This window comes from Monodon monoceros, unplaced genomic scaffold (assembly GCF_005190385.1).
Source record: "Monodon monoceros isolate NGI ecotype Baffin Bay Population unplaced genomic scaffold, NGI_Narwhal_1 Super_Scaffold_19, whole genome shotgun sequence".
NCBI classification, from domain to species: Eukaryota; Metazoa; Chordata; class Mammalia; order Artiodactyla; family Monodontidae; genus Monodon; species Monodon monoceros.
The window spans coordinates 40,432,892-40,449,471 of record NW_021703775.1 but is presented as its reverse complement, the minus strand read 5'-3'; positions in this window follow the sequence as shown (position 1 = coordinate 40,449,471).

The following is a 16,580-nucleotide window of genomic DNA, read 5'->3' as shown; positions in this document are numbered from 1 at the left end:
CAAACAGTTAATAAACAACTAGACACCTTATTCGCCTTACCATGTCTAACATGAGAAATTGAGAGAACTGAAGTTGAAGAATAAAAGTAGTTTTTACATTCAGGGTCTCACTTCATGGAACCTATGCTGGTTAATGGGAAAAAAATTGTTCTAGTATTAAGGAGATACATTCATTAATTCTTAGCCAATCAGTTTTCTATTTATTTTCTTTTGCACTCTTACAGGCTTTATTGAGATAGAGTCAACATATAACATTGTGTAAATTTAAGGTATACAATGTGATGATCTATGTGTATAATGCAAAATGATTACCACAGAAGGATCATTAACACATCCACCACCTCATATAGTTACCAATTTTTGCCTGTTTGCATGGTGAGAACTTTTAAGGTCTACTCTCTTAGCAACTTTCAAGTACGCAATATTGTTAACCATAGTCATCATGCTTGATATGAGATGCCCAGAACCAACACTCACCATTTATTATATGTTTAATATATGCTGTGCTTTAAGTAGATTGTGTCACTTAATTCTCATTGCTCTATGGAGTAGGCACCATTATTCCCATTTACTGTTAAAGAAACTGGACTCAGGGGTGACCAGTTTGCCTGCAGGTACACAGCTGGAATGGGGTAATTTGCAAGCTTCTATGGGGCACAGGAAAGTGAATAAGACAAACCAAGTACTCAATGACTATATGTCGCATAGGGTAAACCCGATATGCAATAACTGTATTTATTTATTGTATCTAGCCAGAACTAGATATTAAAGTTACCATTTGAGATAAGCATTTTAAAAATTGTTATATCTACTTCGGTTAAATTTAGTTGTTTGTATTCTTTTAAGACTTTTAAGAATACGTGGCTTTATAGTATTATAAAGAGATCAGACTTATACATATATATATATATACATATAGACACATACACACCACCAATGTTTCTTTGAGGCCTTAGAAGTCATATGAAGGTGATGTTATAATAAAAACAGCAACCACAGAAAAACAGCATTACCTAACATTATCATTATTTGAGCATTTTCTCTGAGCGAGGCACTTTGACAAATGTTGATATTTATTGCATGATTAATCCTCAGTCTAGTGAGCTAGGGTCTATTTTAGCCTCATTTCATAGATGGGGAGCCAAAGAAGGGTGAAAAAGAAGGCAGGATATGTTGGGATTGAACTCAGGAAGACTGACCCCACTGTATCTGTTGAAGGTAACTAAAGCATAGGGTCAGTGAGGAGGGTGTGTGGGACCATATGCTGAAGGATCTGTGGGCACTGTGCAATGAATATATACTTAATTGCGTTGGCTATGTCGAACTATTAAAGGTTGAAAACAGGAGAAGTGAATTTTTTATAATATGAACAATACTGTAGTAAATTACCACTATCAGCAGTATGAAAGAGGAACTGGCAAGCTACAGCCCTACAATTTGCTTATCTCCTTTCAGCCTCATGGTGTGTGTGTATGTGAAGAACAGATAAGTCACTATGGGGAGGGGTGAGATAGGGGTAGGGGATTAAGAGACACAAACTACTGTGTATAAAGTAAATAAGCAACAAGGATATATTGTACAGCACAGGGAAATATAGCCATTATTTTGTAATAACTTTAAATGGAGTATAATCTATAAAAATATTGAATCACGATGTTGTATACCTGAAACTAATACAATACTGTAAATCAACTATACTGTAATTTTTAAAGTCAATATGGCTGGAGGCGAGAATAACTGGAAGGCAAACATAGGAAGAGGAGACTGGAAAGGTAGATTAGGTCAAGATTCTGCAGGACCTTGATCGCTAATAATTTAACCTTTATTTTGTAGGCAGGCTTTATCGTATTTACGATCAAATATTGTTATATGCTCAATTATGTTTCCCTTAGTATCTAGCATTGGATTGTACATGTGGTAGACAAACAGTAAATGATTTTATTAATCTATTAATAAATGTTACTTTATTAATTAAACATTAATTTATTATTTTACCTGTAGAGGACTTGATCTAATCAAAACCAACAGAAACATGGATTTCTATGAAAATATAACCTATGTCTAGAAAATAATAACCTTTATGTTCTACAAAATCAGACAGTAAAACTGACAGATTTTAAGATTATAACCCATGAAACTTATAACTAGAGCACATCAATTTAAAAAATCCTAATTTTTAAAATACGTGCACAGTTTAAAAGACATTAAATACCTAACAAATAAGGAAATACTATGACAAATATGGGACTTTACTTTTAAATAATTATGGGTAAAGGTAACTTGATGGAAGGGAGCATAAGGAAAGCTTCAGACTGCTGAATGATGTGAAAAGGAACAAAATGTACACAGGAAAATTGTTCAATTAGCTCATCCAAGACAGAGCACGCGGGCAAGTGAGCCAGACAAAGAACTTGCAGTCAGTGGACATCATGGACAGTACTCTTCTCCTCCACGCCTTACATGCTCAGCTGTGTTAGTGTACTTCGAGTCTAAATGTTGTTACTTGCTGGTGCAAAATACGAATTGCACATGAACCCACATAATTTCCATTCTAAGTAGATCTCATTCCCATATTTACAAATTGTGTAACAGCTAATTAATGTTACAGAGGCACACATACAGCAGGATAGACTATAACTGGAAGTACTGAATATTCAAATACTAAGCAGAGATTTTTTTTTCCTTTTTTAAATTAAACATACACTGAAGAATAGTTATAACATGTGAATACATATGAATGAAAAAGAGCTATACAACAGGCAGCCACACGTGGGTCACCACCCAGCTTCAAAATAACATTATTGGTGTTTTGGATGCCATCTCCCTGATCACATCTCCATCAGTGGCCCACACTCAGAGGTAACCACCATCCTGAGTTTAGTCCGTATCGTTCCCTTACCTACTTTGTAGTTTATTCTAATTACCATCTTGTTTGATTTTGCATATTATGTTTTGTTTTATAAGTGAAATCATATTGGACGTAATTTTTGCCTTCACTTGTCCATTAAATATTATGCTTTTTAGATTTAATTGTGATAATGCACGTAGTTGTAGCATATTCATTTGCACTGCTGTATCATATTGCATTTCATAAAAATACCAAAATTCATTTATCCCTTCCACTATCAATGGACATATGGGATATTTTCTACTTTCTTGCTATTATATACAAGGTATCTATGCATTATTTTACCTGTCTCCAGGTGCACAGGTACAGCATTTCTTTGGGGTACATACTGCTCCACTGTAGGGAATTTGCATGTTCCACTTTATTACATAATACAGATTGATTTCTAAGGTGGTTTTAACTATTTTCATTCCCAAATACATTGTATGAGAGTTCCCATTGCTCCACATTGCTACCAAAACAAGATATTGTAGTTTTTTTTTTTAACTTTTACCGATCTGGTAACTGTAAATGCTATCTCATTGCCATTTCAATTTGTATTTTCATGACTGCTAGTAAAGTCTAACATCTGCTGTTTACTTGCAAGTCATGGATCCTTTAATGTGAAGTGCACATCCAAATAATTTGTCCATCTTTTCTTTGGCATTATTTGGCTTTTAAATACAAATTTGTAGAATATCTTTGTATATTACAGATTCTAATCCCTTGCCACTGCACATATATGTTAGTACATTCTTCCTGGTTTTGGTCTATTTTCACTTTTGTAACATCTATTGATAAATATTTGTAATTTTTGTGAAATAAAATTTGCCTTTGTAGTTTCTTAATTTTTTTTCATTAAGAAATCTTTCCTAAGCCAAGGGCATAAATATATTCTCCATTATCTTCCAAAAGATCAGAAATTGCCTTTCACATTTAATTTTTTTTTTTTTTTTTTTTTTTTTTTTTGCGGTACGTGGGCCTCTCACCGTTGGGGCCTCTCCTGTTGCGGAGCACAGGCCCTGGACGCGCAGGCCCAGCGGCCACGGCTCACGGGCCCAGCCACTCCGCGGCACGCAGGGCCCTCCCGGACCAGGGCACGAACCCGCGGCCCCCTCACCGGCAGGCGGACTCTCAACCACTGCGCCACCAGGAGAGCCCCACATTTAATATTTTTAATGCACGGACCTGATCTTTGTATATGGTATGAGAGGTAAGGAAAAGATTTCTTCTTTCCCATACTGACAAAGAGTTGGCTCAGCACAATTCACACAACCAATACTTTCCCCCACTGATCTGCAATGCCAGTACTGTCTTAAACAAAGTGTGGGTCTGTTTCTGGACTCTCCTGGTTCACTGGCCTATTTGGCTAAACCCATTAAAACAACAAATATCTTAATTAACCTAACTTTATAATAAGAATTAATATCTGGTAGGACATGTCCCTCAACCTCGTCCTTCCTCTGCAGAAATATCTTGGCTTTTCTTGCCCTTGCTTTTCATACACATTTTAAAATCACATTATCCAGTTCCATACACCCACCAACAAATTATGATAAAGCTTTCAATATTTCACCATTAAATATGGTGCTTTTTTTTTTTGTCAGCAACTCTTTAGCTGGTTAAGAAAGTTTCTTTTTCACCTTCTCTGCTAAGAAATTTTATCATTATTTATTATTGAACCGTATCAAGTAAGTTTTTGGATCTATATGATGATCCCATTGTTTTCTGATGCTGTGCCAATGTTACATTCCTATTAAGATAAATTTTGCTTACCATATAATACTGATACACTAGTTGATTCACTCTGCTAATACTTCAAGTTTTGAAATCTAAGTTCTTGGTGAAATCAGACTGTAATGGTCCTTTTTTTAAAAAAAATTACTGTCTTTGTCTCAAAAATATAAGTTGAGTAGTAGACTCCTTTTTTCTCTCATCTGAATGAATTTTATAAGATTGGAATTTTCCATTCCTTAAAGCTTTAGTAAAATATTTCAATAAAGTGATGGGGTAATGGTGATTTTTGAGGACATTAACTACTGATACAATTTTTTAATGGATATAGAGCATTTGTATGCTCTATTTTTTTTCCTGTTTTGTAATTTATGCTAGAAATTTGCCATTTTCATGTTTGTCTCAAGTTTGGCAGCAAAGAGGTGTCACTAATGTCCTATTATTATCTTTCTAAAAAAGGACGAATTTTTCATTCTCTAATCATCTGTCTTCCAAATGAGTTTAATCCATTTTGGCTTTTAACTGAAAGGTTTAGTTCATCCGTATTATGATTACGTATACATTTTCTTAGTTGGTGTTTCCTTTTTATCCCTTTTTTCCTGTTCTTTTTTTTTTACCTATTTGACTTCTTTTTTTTAATAGATCTTTATTGGAGTATATTTACTTCACAATACTGTGTTAGTTTCTGTTGTACAACGAGGTGAATCAGCCATATGCATACATATGTCCCCATATCCCTTCCCTCTTAAGCCTCCCTATCCCTATCCCACCTCCCTATCCCACCCCTCTAGGTCATCACGCAAAGCATCGAGCCAATCTCCCTGCGCTATGCTGCTGCTTCCCACTAGCTATTTTACATTCGGGAGTGTATATATGTCGATGCGACTCTCACTTCGCCCCAGCTCTCCCCTCCCCGCCCCCGCCCCGTGTCCTCAAGTCCATTCTCTATGTCTACATCTTTATTCCTGCCCTGCCGCTAGGTTCATCAGTACCATTTTTGTTTTTTTTAGATTCCATATATATGTGTTAGCATACGGTATTTCTTGTTCTCTTTCTGACTTATTTCACTCTGTATGACAGACTCTGGTCCATCCACCTCACTACAGATAACTCAATTTTGTTTCTTCTTATGGCTGAGTAATATTCCATTGTATTTATGTGCCGCATCTTCTTCATCCATTCATCTGTTGATGGGCACTTAGGCTGCTTCCATGTCCTGGCTATTGTAAACAGTGCTGCAATGAACATTGTGGTACATGACTCTTTTTGAATTATGGCTTTCTTAGGGTATATGCCCTGTAGTGGGATTGCTGGGTCTATGGTTCTGTTTTTAGTTTTTTAAGGAACCTCCATACTGTTCTCCATAGTGGCTGTATCAATTTACATTCCCACCAACAGTGCAAGAAGGTTCCTTTTTCACCACACCGTTTCCAGCATTTATTGTTTCTAGATTTTTTGATAATGGCCACTCTGACTAGTGTGAAGTGATACCTCATTGTAGTGTTGATTTGCATTTTTCTAATAATTAGTGATGTTCAGCATCTTTTCATGTGCCTCTTGGCCATATGTATGTCTCCTTTGGTGAAATGTCTTTTTAGGTCTTCTGCCCTTTTTTTTTTTTTTTTTTTTTTTTGCGGTACGCGGGCCTCTCACTGTTGTGGCCTCTCCCATTGTGGAGCACAGGCTCCGGACGCGCAGGCTCAGCGACCAGGGCTCACGGGCCCAGCTGCTCCGCGGCATGTGGGATCTTCCCAGACCGGGGCACGAACCCGTGTCCCCTGCATCGGCAGGCAGACTCTCAACCACTGCCATCAGGGAAGCCCCTTCTGCCCATTTTTTAATTGAATTGTATTTTTGATATTGAGCTCCACGAGCTATTTTTATATTTTGGAGATTAATCCTTCCTTTGTCCGTTGTTTCATTTGCAAATATTTTCTCCCAAAAGGGTTGTCTTTTCGTCTTATGGTTTCCTTGGCTGTGCAAAAGCTTTTAAATTTCATTAGGTCCCACTTGTTTATTTTTGGTTTTATTTCCATTACTCTAGGAGGTGGATCAAAAAAGACCTTGCCATGGTTTATGTCAAAGAGTGTTTTTCCTATGTTATCCCCTAAGAGTTTTATAGTCTTACATTTAGGTCTTTAATCCATTTGGAGTTTATTTTGTGTATGGTGGTAAGTAGTGTTCTAATTTCATTCTTTTACATGTAGCTGCCCAGTTTTCCCAGCACCACTTACTGAAGAGGCTGTCTTTTCTCCATTGTACGTTCTTGCCTCCTTCGTTGTAAATTAGGTGACTATATGTGCATGAGTTTATCTCTGGGTTTTCTATCCTGTACCATTGATCTATATTTCTGTTTTTGTACCAGTACAATTGGTATTGATATTTCCCACATTGTAATTTTCCATATAATAATTTGAGAGCTATACATTTTATCTTTTTGTGGCTGCCTTATTAACTTTAAGAAGCATACTTAATTTAAAACCTGAAGATAACCAATCTTTTTAAATTCCCCCCAAACTTTATAAGAAACTTGGAACACTTTAACTTCAATCACCTTCTCCAGACAAATACTATTTTGATGATAATATTTTGTTTAATTATTCCTTCAAATTGGATTTACATTATATAGTCTATGTTTGTTTAGATTTTTCCACATAGAATTACCCTCTCCCTCCCCTCCTCTCTCTCTCTTTTTTAATCTTACACTTCAAACGGGATTGATCTCCTTCCTAAAGGACCTATTTTAGAATTCCCTTTGGGAAGGGACTACTGGTGATAAACTCTCTCGGCTCACATTTCTCTGAAACTTTCTTCACGTTGCCGCTTGACCAAGTTTTCTAGATGTATAATTCTAGATAGACAGTTATTTTCTGTATGCACTTTAAAGATACAATTCCATACTTTCTTTCACCTTCCATCATGAAATGCAATGTCAACTCAGTCTAATCACCTTTTCTTTGTGTGTGAACTGCTTTCACTTGCTGAGTGGTTTTTTTATACATTTTCTGTGTCAGTATTCTGCAGGTTTGGATTTAAGTTTATTTATCCTTTGAGACTTTCAAATCTGAAAATTAAGTGTTTTCCATCAATTCTGGAAACTCCTGACCATCATTTCTCTAAGCCATACTGCTTTCCATTCAATTTTTCCCTCTGGGAATCCAGTTAGATATATGTGGTGCTTTTTCCCTTATTACACATCATCTTCCATATTTTTTATCCTTTTGTCTTTCTGTGCTGTATTCTGGGTAATTTCCTCAGATATTTCATTTCCCTCATATGTTTTTTAACCTCTGTATAGTTTGCTATTTAACTCATCTTTTGAAATTTTTTAAAAATTGTGAATATTATATTGTTAGATGTTTCAAATCTGACTGATCATTGTGTAGTTTTTATTCATATTTTCCTACCCATCTTTTAATTTTAAACATATTCGTATTTTATACTTGTATAATATTTTTATTTTATATTTGTATAAATTATCTGAAGCCTTTTCAGATTTAATATTGCTATGCCTTGTTTCTGTTGGCTCTCTTTCATGGTGATTTATTTCCTTGTGTGTATGTATGAGTTTTAATTTTTGATTATGCACTTTTCTCCCTTGTAACTTTATCTTTTGGAATTCTTTGAGGCTTGATTTGAGACTAATTTCCTTTAAAGTGGACTTCTGTTTACCTCCATGAAGTCCCAGACCATTAAATGAGGTCCTATTTTAAAATAAATTCTTTGCATGAGGTTTTCCTATTTGTTTGTTTTGTTTTTTGTTTTTCCACAGAGGATACATTAATTCACCAAACAAGGTCCAAACAAGGCCAGCTTGTGCTACAAAGTCTCAGAGATGCCCTGCCACCTATCACCAAAGTTTGTATAGAAAATTCCTCCTGTTTATGAAAGTTTATTCCTAATTCACTCTTAAACTGAAAGTGTAGCACTTTAGGTTACAAGAGTCATGTAACAGGCTCCCAAAAGCCCTCCTGCCTTATGTCGGCAGTAGATTTGTTTCAAGTCCCGTGCACCTTGCAGAGACATCCAAACCAAAGGTCAAGATCACTAGTGGTGCAAAGGCCTCCTAGGCAAAGATCAGTGTTAGTATGTCTTTCTGGATTCCCACCATCACATTATTTTTGGATTCTGAGGAGATTGAATTGTCTTGCTAGCTTGCAATATAATTTTAAAGTTTTATTTTACCTCTAAATTTAAATGTTTTCACCTGAAGTGTGGTTCAGGGTACCTCGTCAGCATATTAGCAGAAGGGCAGTCAAGATTCTCTTCTCCTTCCATTAGCTCATATAATGAATCCCCCAAATATTTGCTGGATGAATACTGGTTGAATAGGTGAAGGAGTGGATGGCCCAATAATAGGTCCTCTACACCATCCTTCGGTAGCAGAAGTGGGTATTTTAGGCTTTACAGTCCATGTGGTCTCTATCTCAACTACCAAACTATGCCTTTTTAGTTCAGAAGCAGCCACAGACAATAAATGAATGAGGATCGCTGTGTTCCAATAAAAGGAAGGAAGGAAGGGAGGGAGGGAGGGAGGGAGGGAGGGAGGGAGGGAGGGAGGGAGGGAGGAAGGAAGGGAGGAAGGAAGGGAGGGAGGGAGGAAGGAAGGAAGGAAGGAAGGAAGGAAGGAAGGAAGGAAGGAAGGAAGGAAGGAAGGAAGGAAGGAAGGAAAGAAAGAAAGATCTGTGCGTTATCTAAGTAAGTATGGTGAACTCCCACTGGCACAGGAAAAACTCCATTTATCTAAGCACAGGAGTAATGTCTTGAGAAATGAAAGATGTATTATGAACATTTCTCTGAAGTAGACAGGCATGGTGAATCTCCACCCTACACACCAACTTCCTAGGAAACCAAAGGAACTAAGAAGGCGCATCCATCTTTCCAGCTGCCCTCTGAGAGCTCACATTCCAAAAATCTCTCCAGTAATCCCTCATCAGTGGTAAGGTTTGCACTGGGAGCTGTATGTCATCAGCTATATTGTGTAAAATTTTTTCGAAGAAAATAACAGACACTCTAGTATTAGAAAAAGAGTGTGAATTATGTTACATGGGATTGAATATAATGTACGCCCTTGAACTGGGCAACACTTAAGTGATTCTCAGATAGCAAAATTGAGATTAGAAAGGTTTCTCACTTGAAAATGACCCTTTTGGTGTTTCACAAAAGAGAAACTTATAAATTTAGCACTAAATATCTTTGTAAGAGGCCAGGCATCCCGTGGAGTCATGCTTTAACAGTTTGATCATTAAGGTAATCTGGGACTTTCACAAATTTTAGTTATAAATTATAAAACATAAGAAAAGCTTCAAGGTTTATAAAATAGTGTTTTCCTTTAACATCAATGATCATAAATAACAGCAACAATTCATTTTCATGGACAGCCAAAAAAATCCAAACATGACAAAAATATCCAGGATTATATTACCTTTGCAGCTAATATTCTAGGAGAATAAATGTTCAAAGTAATGGTTAGGAACATCTGCTCTTTTTAGACATGTTGGTCAACTTTTGTCTGGATTCCATATGATATTTTCTAGTTTAAGGAAAGAAAAATATGAACCACTATTCTAACGCAATACTACTCAAGTAGAATTTAACATTTTATATCAACTACATACCTGTGTCTGAGTCCCCAGACTGGGCAGAAATGTGGTCAAGCTTATTGAAATCTGGGCTAGCAGGTAAACACTGCCCTAAGTGGTGTTTCCCCACTTCTCCCCAGACAGACTTTGGCAGAAGATGAAACACAAAAACCTGAAGCCCTGTGCTTCTCTCTCTAGATCTGGACAACTCACAGTTATCATATACTTCATTAACTTCACTTCTTGAAGGGTCCTACATTTCATAACATTTAAGACCTTAAATTCTCACCCCCCAAAAAAAGAGAATAATTTTTTAAAAAACCGCAATGATAGATAGATGTAATGGTAAAGGTGATATATTCTTATGCAATATTGTTAGTATATTATATGATATGATTTATAATAGGCTTCTAAAAAATTTTTCTAGCATTTCCACATTTTCTACATGGAACATGATTTACTGTTATAATCAAGGGAAAACACACACACATATACACACCATGAATGAGGTCAGTGTTTAAGGTCCAAATTTGCCTTCAGTTTACCCCATGCAGCTTTGGGGTGGCTCTCACCTTTGTGGGCCTTGTCCATCTGTTGGGGAATCCACTCCCCCACCCCAGCTCTGGCTCCTGGCATCCTTCTGCTTACCCCTTGGCTTGCAACATAAATCCTGACCTGACTCGCCAGGTTCTCCTCAATGTGTTGCATTGCCAACCCCATGACAACAGTTCCAGAAAAGCTCAGTACTAACTTTATACTCCTTTCCTTCTCAAAGAGGAAACTGACAAAAGGGGTTCTTAGAGATGCACAGTCCTGTTTCTTGCTAACTCCCACCAGGGGAAGGGGATCAGTAGGAAAAATGAGGAAAAAAGTGCAGAGTTCCATATGATTGATAGTGGCTCAGTATGTTTACTTATTAATGATGGTTATCAATTACTTAATACTGAATGCTGGGGATTTACAACCATGTAAGCCTCAAGAAGCGGTTATGTGCATCTTATGTAAACTGTATCTCAGTAAGGTTGAAAGGAAAAAAGAAAAAGACCTTATTACTAGAGGAGGGGGATAAGAACAAGCCGCACTATATCTGTCCCATCCCACCTGTTTCCCCTGGAACCAGCTCCCATAACCCAATCTACAAGATATTATCATGATCTTTTAAAGTCCAGACAGTGGACTTCACTTGATCCTCAGAAAGTGTTTAACCATTTTACTGTACTGTAATTTAACTATTTCATAGGTTTCACCTATTACTTTATTTATGGAGAACTAGAGGTGTCAATACAAGATTTCTCAAACTTTGCTACTCAAACAGGAGACTTAACCAGCACACCGATTTCACCTGGGGACTTGATGAAAATGCAGAAACTCAGGTCCCAGACAAAATCTACTGAATCAAAATCTGCACTTTGAAAAGGATCCAGGTGATTAAAATGCACTGTTTCAGTGCACTGATACACTCTTTTAAACGCAAACACACAGGAGATTAATAATATCAGTAAAATAGAGTTGAGAGAGGTGTGTAGTTTAGAAAAAGCCAATTCAGGCATGCCTCCCCACCAGCCTATTATTATAACATTGCATTGTAAGTTCCCTAATAACAGGAGTCACCTTTTGTGATATTGTGATTTGTAATAAATGTATATTTGGTCTTCATCCCTTTTCTGAGCTCCTAAAACTCTTAGTATGTTTTAAGTGAGGAGGGTGAGAAAGGTATCTTGTTATGTTAATGGGGTGACTTTTGGAATGTTGACAGATCACCTAAAGATGGGGGCTGATTACCAGAGGAAACAACCATGTGATCAAAAGCTTGGAACTTTCAGTCTCATCCCCTTGACCTCCCAAGGGAAGAAGGGCTGGAGGTTGAATCCATCACCAAAGGCCAATGATTTAAACAATCATGGCTACATAATGAAGCCTCAAAAAAATCCCAAAAGGTGGGGTTCAAAGAGCTTCTGAGGGGCTTCCCTGGTGGCGCAGTGGTTGGGAGTCCGCCTGCCGATGCAGGGGACACGGGTTTGTGCCCCGGTCTGGGAAGATCCCGTATGCCGCGGAGCGGCTGGGCCCGTGAGCCATGGCCACTGAGCCTGTGCGTCCGGAGCCTGTGCTCCACAATGGGAGAGGCCACAACAGTGAGAGGCCCGCGTACTGCAAAAGAAAAAAAAAAAAAAAAAAAAAGAGCTTCTGAGTTGAGATCTGGGGAGAATGGCAAGCCTGGAGAGGGCATGGAAGCTCCGTTCCCTTTCCCCATCCCTTGCCCTATGCTTCCTTTCCATCTAACTGTTCTTGGGTTATAACCTTTTATAAATAAACCAGTGATCTAGTAAGTAAAATGTTTCTCTGAGTTCTGTGAGCCACTCTAGCAAATTAATTGAACCCAAGGAGGAGTTCTATGGGAACCTCTGATTTATAGCCAGTGGGTTGGAAGTATAGGTAGCAGCCTGGACTTGTGATTGGCATCCTGATTGGAGAGGATCACCGGAATCTCCAATTTATAGGCAATGGGTCAGAAGCACAGGCAACAGCATGAGCTTGCCGCTGGCATCTGAAGTGGGGGGGAGGGGGCGGGGCGCAGGGCAAAGCCTTGTAGGACTGAGCCCTCAACCTGTGGAATCTAACTCTATATCTGGGTAGAGGGTCAGAATTAATTTGAATTCTCAGGCACCATACTGGGGTTTGAGAATTGCTAGGTGTTGTGTGGGAACTACCACCCCCCCACCACCCCCGCCAACACACACACACTGGAATTGGGTCCAGAAACCCATATAAGACCTTTCAATTCACAGCAGTTATCATATGCCTTCATACTTATCTAGTAACTGTTGCACAGCTCCCCTTTCTTCCTTCAGCTCCTGAGATTTTCTCATCTAATCAATGTAGATCTGATCCTCTAAAATTAAAGCAGTATCTTCTAGATTAATTTGACCTTCTAAATATAAATGTTCAGGAACAAAATTTCCTCCCAAAACAAAAACTCAGAGGAGTTGCTAACAGAGTATATTGATACTTACTCAAATCAGAATAATTTAATCTCTGTATACAAAAACATTAACATTAAAAATAATTATGTCTAACTTCCATAAAATTGTAACACAATTCAGTCCTTCTGATGAGCCCAACTTTTAGTACTAAGAAGGAAGTCACTGTCACTGGAAAGTCACAATCACAATATAATCCTTTCATAGAATTCGTTTTAATTAAAAACCAGGTGGTCCTGAGTTTTTCTCTAAGGGGCTACACTAAAAAATTCCATTGATCATGCTTTCCATAATGAAAAATTCAACTGTAAACCTGGAGGAAAATGGAATAGATGAATCAAAATATTCTCTCATTTTTGTTAATATAATCCTGGTATCTGGTAGGAGTGTTCATAATCATGACACTGAAAGTGGAAACCATACGAGAAAAAACTGGCTAATTAAAAAATTTTTAAATTTATCCATATTAAAAATCCTACATAATCCCAAGGTATATTTATCCTAAATACAAATATAACTTTTAAAAATCAATATTGAGAAGATGAATATGTCAACAGAAAATGAGATTAGGAAATTCACAAAAGAGTGGCCATAAAACAGAAAAAAAGGTTTATCACTTTAGTAATCAAAAAGTTCAAAGTAAAAGAATAATATTACCAATCGTTTTAACTGACATAAAATGTTAACTATATTAGCCAGTGCTTGCAGTAATTCAAGAATAATTACTTTTGATACACTGCTGGTGGAAAGGTAAAAGTTGAAGTCTTTCTGAGGAACAGTTTGGCAACATGCAACAAAAGCCTGAAATATTTGCACACAGCAAATCTTTCAAAATTTGTCCTTAGAAAATAATCTGAGCTGTGCAATAACGTTCAGCATGTCACTGTTGGAAAACAGTTAACAACCTAAATGCCCAGTAAGAAGGCTTCGTTAAATAAGCCACGGTACAGCCACACACTGTAATATTATGCAAAGTTTTAATATGTTGTAGAAGAAGAATATATAATAACATGGGAAGAAATTTAAAATATATTAAATGGAAAAAACTAAAAGCAATATGTGCACTATGATCCCTTCTAGAAAAAAAAATATAATCACAATATGTCACATTTATGTATGAGTGAATGGATGGCTGAATGGATAGAGAGTTAAATATAAAGGTAAGTATATGGATGAATAAGTGAACAGGTCAGTGAACATATGGAGGTATGATAGATCACAAAAATTGCAAAAATATTCACCAAATACTCGCCAAAATACCAAAAACGTTGGCTAATTCTAAGTGGTGTGTTTATGGGTATGTATCTTTGATTTCAAATTAAGCTGAACTTTTTTTAATATGTTAAAAAAAATCTTCTTTTGTGACTCACCTAAAACCTGTACTTGGTCCACTTTTTTTTAGTATTTTATATATTAACTTCTGAGTTCTTTGACCATAAGATACAAAATTTTTGAAATAACTGCTGCTAGTAGATTTTTCATATTTTTGTTGTTGTCATTCAGAAATTATTAAATTTTTATGTAGTCAAATCTATGGATTTTCCCTTTGTGATTTTTTTCCATTATTTTATATGCTTAAACTATTCATCATTACTAAATCAGATAGCCAACTCTATTTTTTACAGTTACCAGAGATCTCATTTTTATTTAACATTTCTTTTCACCCCATCTGGAGTTTATATTGGTATACGATGAGGTAAAACTAGATCTGACTTTTTTTCCGAACATGTTAAATAACTCTCCCTGGGCCACATCTTAAATAGTCCATTTCCATTGATTTATGACACCAACTCAATAAAGTCTTATGTATTTGAATCTGTCTTGGTTTTCCTTCTTTTCTATTGTTTTTTTGTCAAAATGACACTGTCTTGAGTATTGTAGCTTTATAACTTATAAGACAATTGTTCTTTTTGCCCCTGTTCATTCTGAGAAATGAACACTAGATTTACAGTGGCAAATTTTAAAAACAGAAAAACTGTAATTTTTGGTTAAATGATATTAATTCTATGAATTAATACAGGAAGAATAAATATCTTTTAATATATTTTCAACTTCATTTGATAAAATTGTCTCTTAGGGCTCAGCAAACTTTTACCATTTTCATTATATAGTTCCCAAAGGTTTTCTTCTTGCTAATGTTACATCAAGACCTTTTGCATTTTCATTGTATCTTACATGGGACTTTTTCTTATATATTTTTCTAACTTCTTAGGAAGCATGAAAGCAATTAACTCAAAGAAATTATTCTAAAAACTTATTTTAAAATCAATTCTGACACACATAATTTGGAAGCAATAAATAAGCTATAAACTTTTCACAAGGACAATGATGAAGTAATCCAGAGTAGAACATGGCAAATAACTAAGCAAAATATCTGCTTATCTGCATTCAGTAAAAGAAGTAAATTAAGTTCTCTCATCGACTTCCTTTCCTTAAAATAAGAGATAATCTCAAAATAAGTTTCAAAAATCATCAGACAGCACATCTATTAAAATTCCCACAGAAAGACTTATATTTAAAATTGGATGATACCATAATGTTCTAGTTTACAAGAATCACATTTAAAAAGCACAGTGTATTAAAATAGTTAATCACTTTTCTGGATCACACACTATTAATAATAGCTCTCCAGGCCAGGCAATGGGGTTGGGGTTAGGGAGAAGGCAAGAATGCCCTCCCTCTGTGTAGCATGAATGAGAGCAACAGCCCTAAGTGGAGCGCTTAATTCCCTTGAATTCAACTCTACTATACAACAGATGTGGGGTTCCTGTGATGCAAATTGCCAGGGAGGATTTAGGCTGGACTAAGAAGATATCTACTATAGAAGAGTAAGATACAAGAATTCTTCGGGGATTTGAGGGCACTCAAATACTCAGAATTACCCCTGGTTGCTGAGACTGTGACACCAGAAAAAGCTACAACGCATGGTCCTTAGAAAACACAGTCTTACTTTCTGGAAAACTAAAAATAAAACCAGTGTAAAGATATGCACATTCGGTCATTTGTTAGAAACACTAAGAACAGGTACTAGGAATAATTTCAATCAACCCCAAACCAGAACACAAAGGAGCTAAAGGAATAAATAAATCTCAGGTTTCAGGAAATGTTTAAGTCAATATTTAAGCCAACTAGTTCCCCCACAAAACCCAGATGTTTGCAGAATACAGAACACTAAGAAACGACCACTGCATTTTCATACTAACAATTAAAAAAAATCTTTGTAAAGTGTGTTCCTTTATCTTCGATCTTCATAATTGTCGAATACCAAGCATAATTCTATTGTTACTACAGTGAACTCTGTAAAAGTAATTTTGAATTGTTTCTGATATTAACTTGTTTTATCATTCAACTTTTTTCTTCTAAATATCAGAAAAGATTCTAGTCTCTGTACTTTAACAG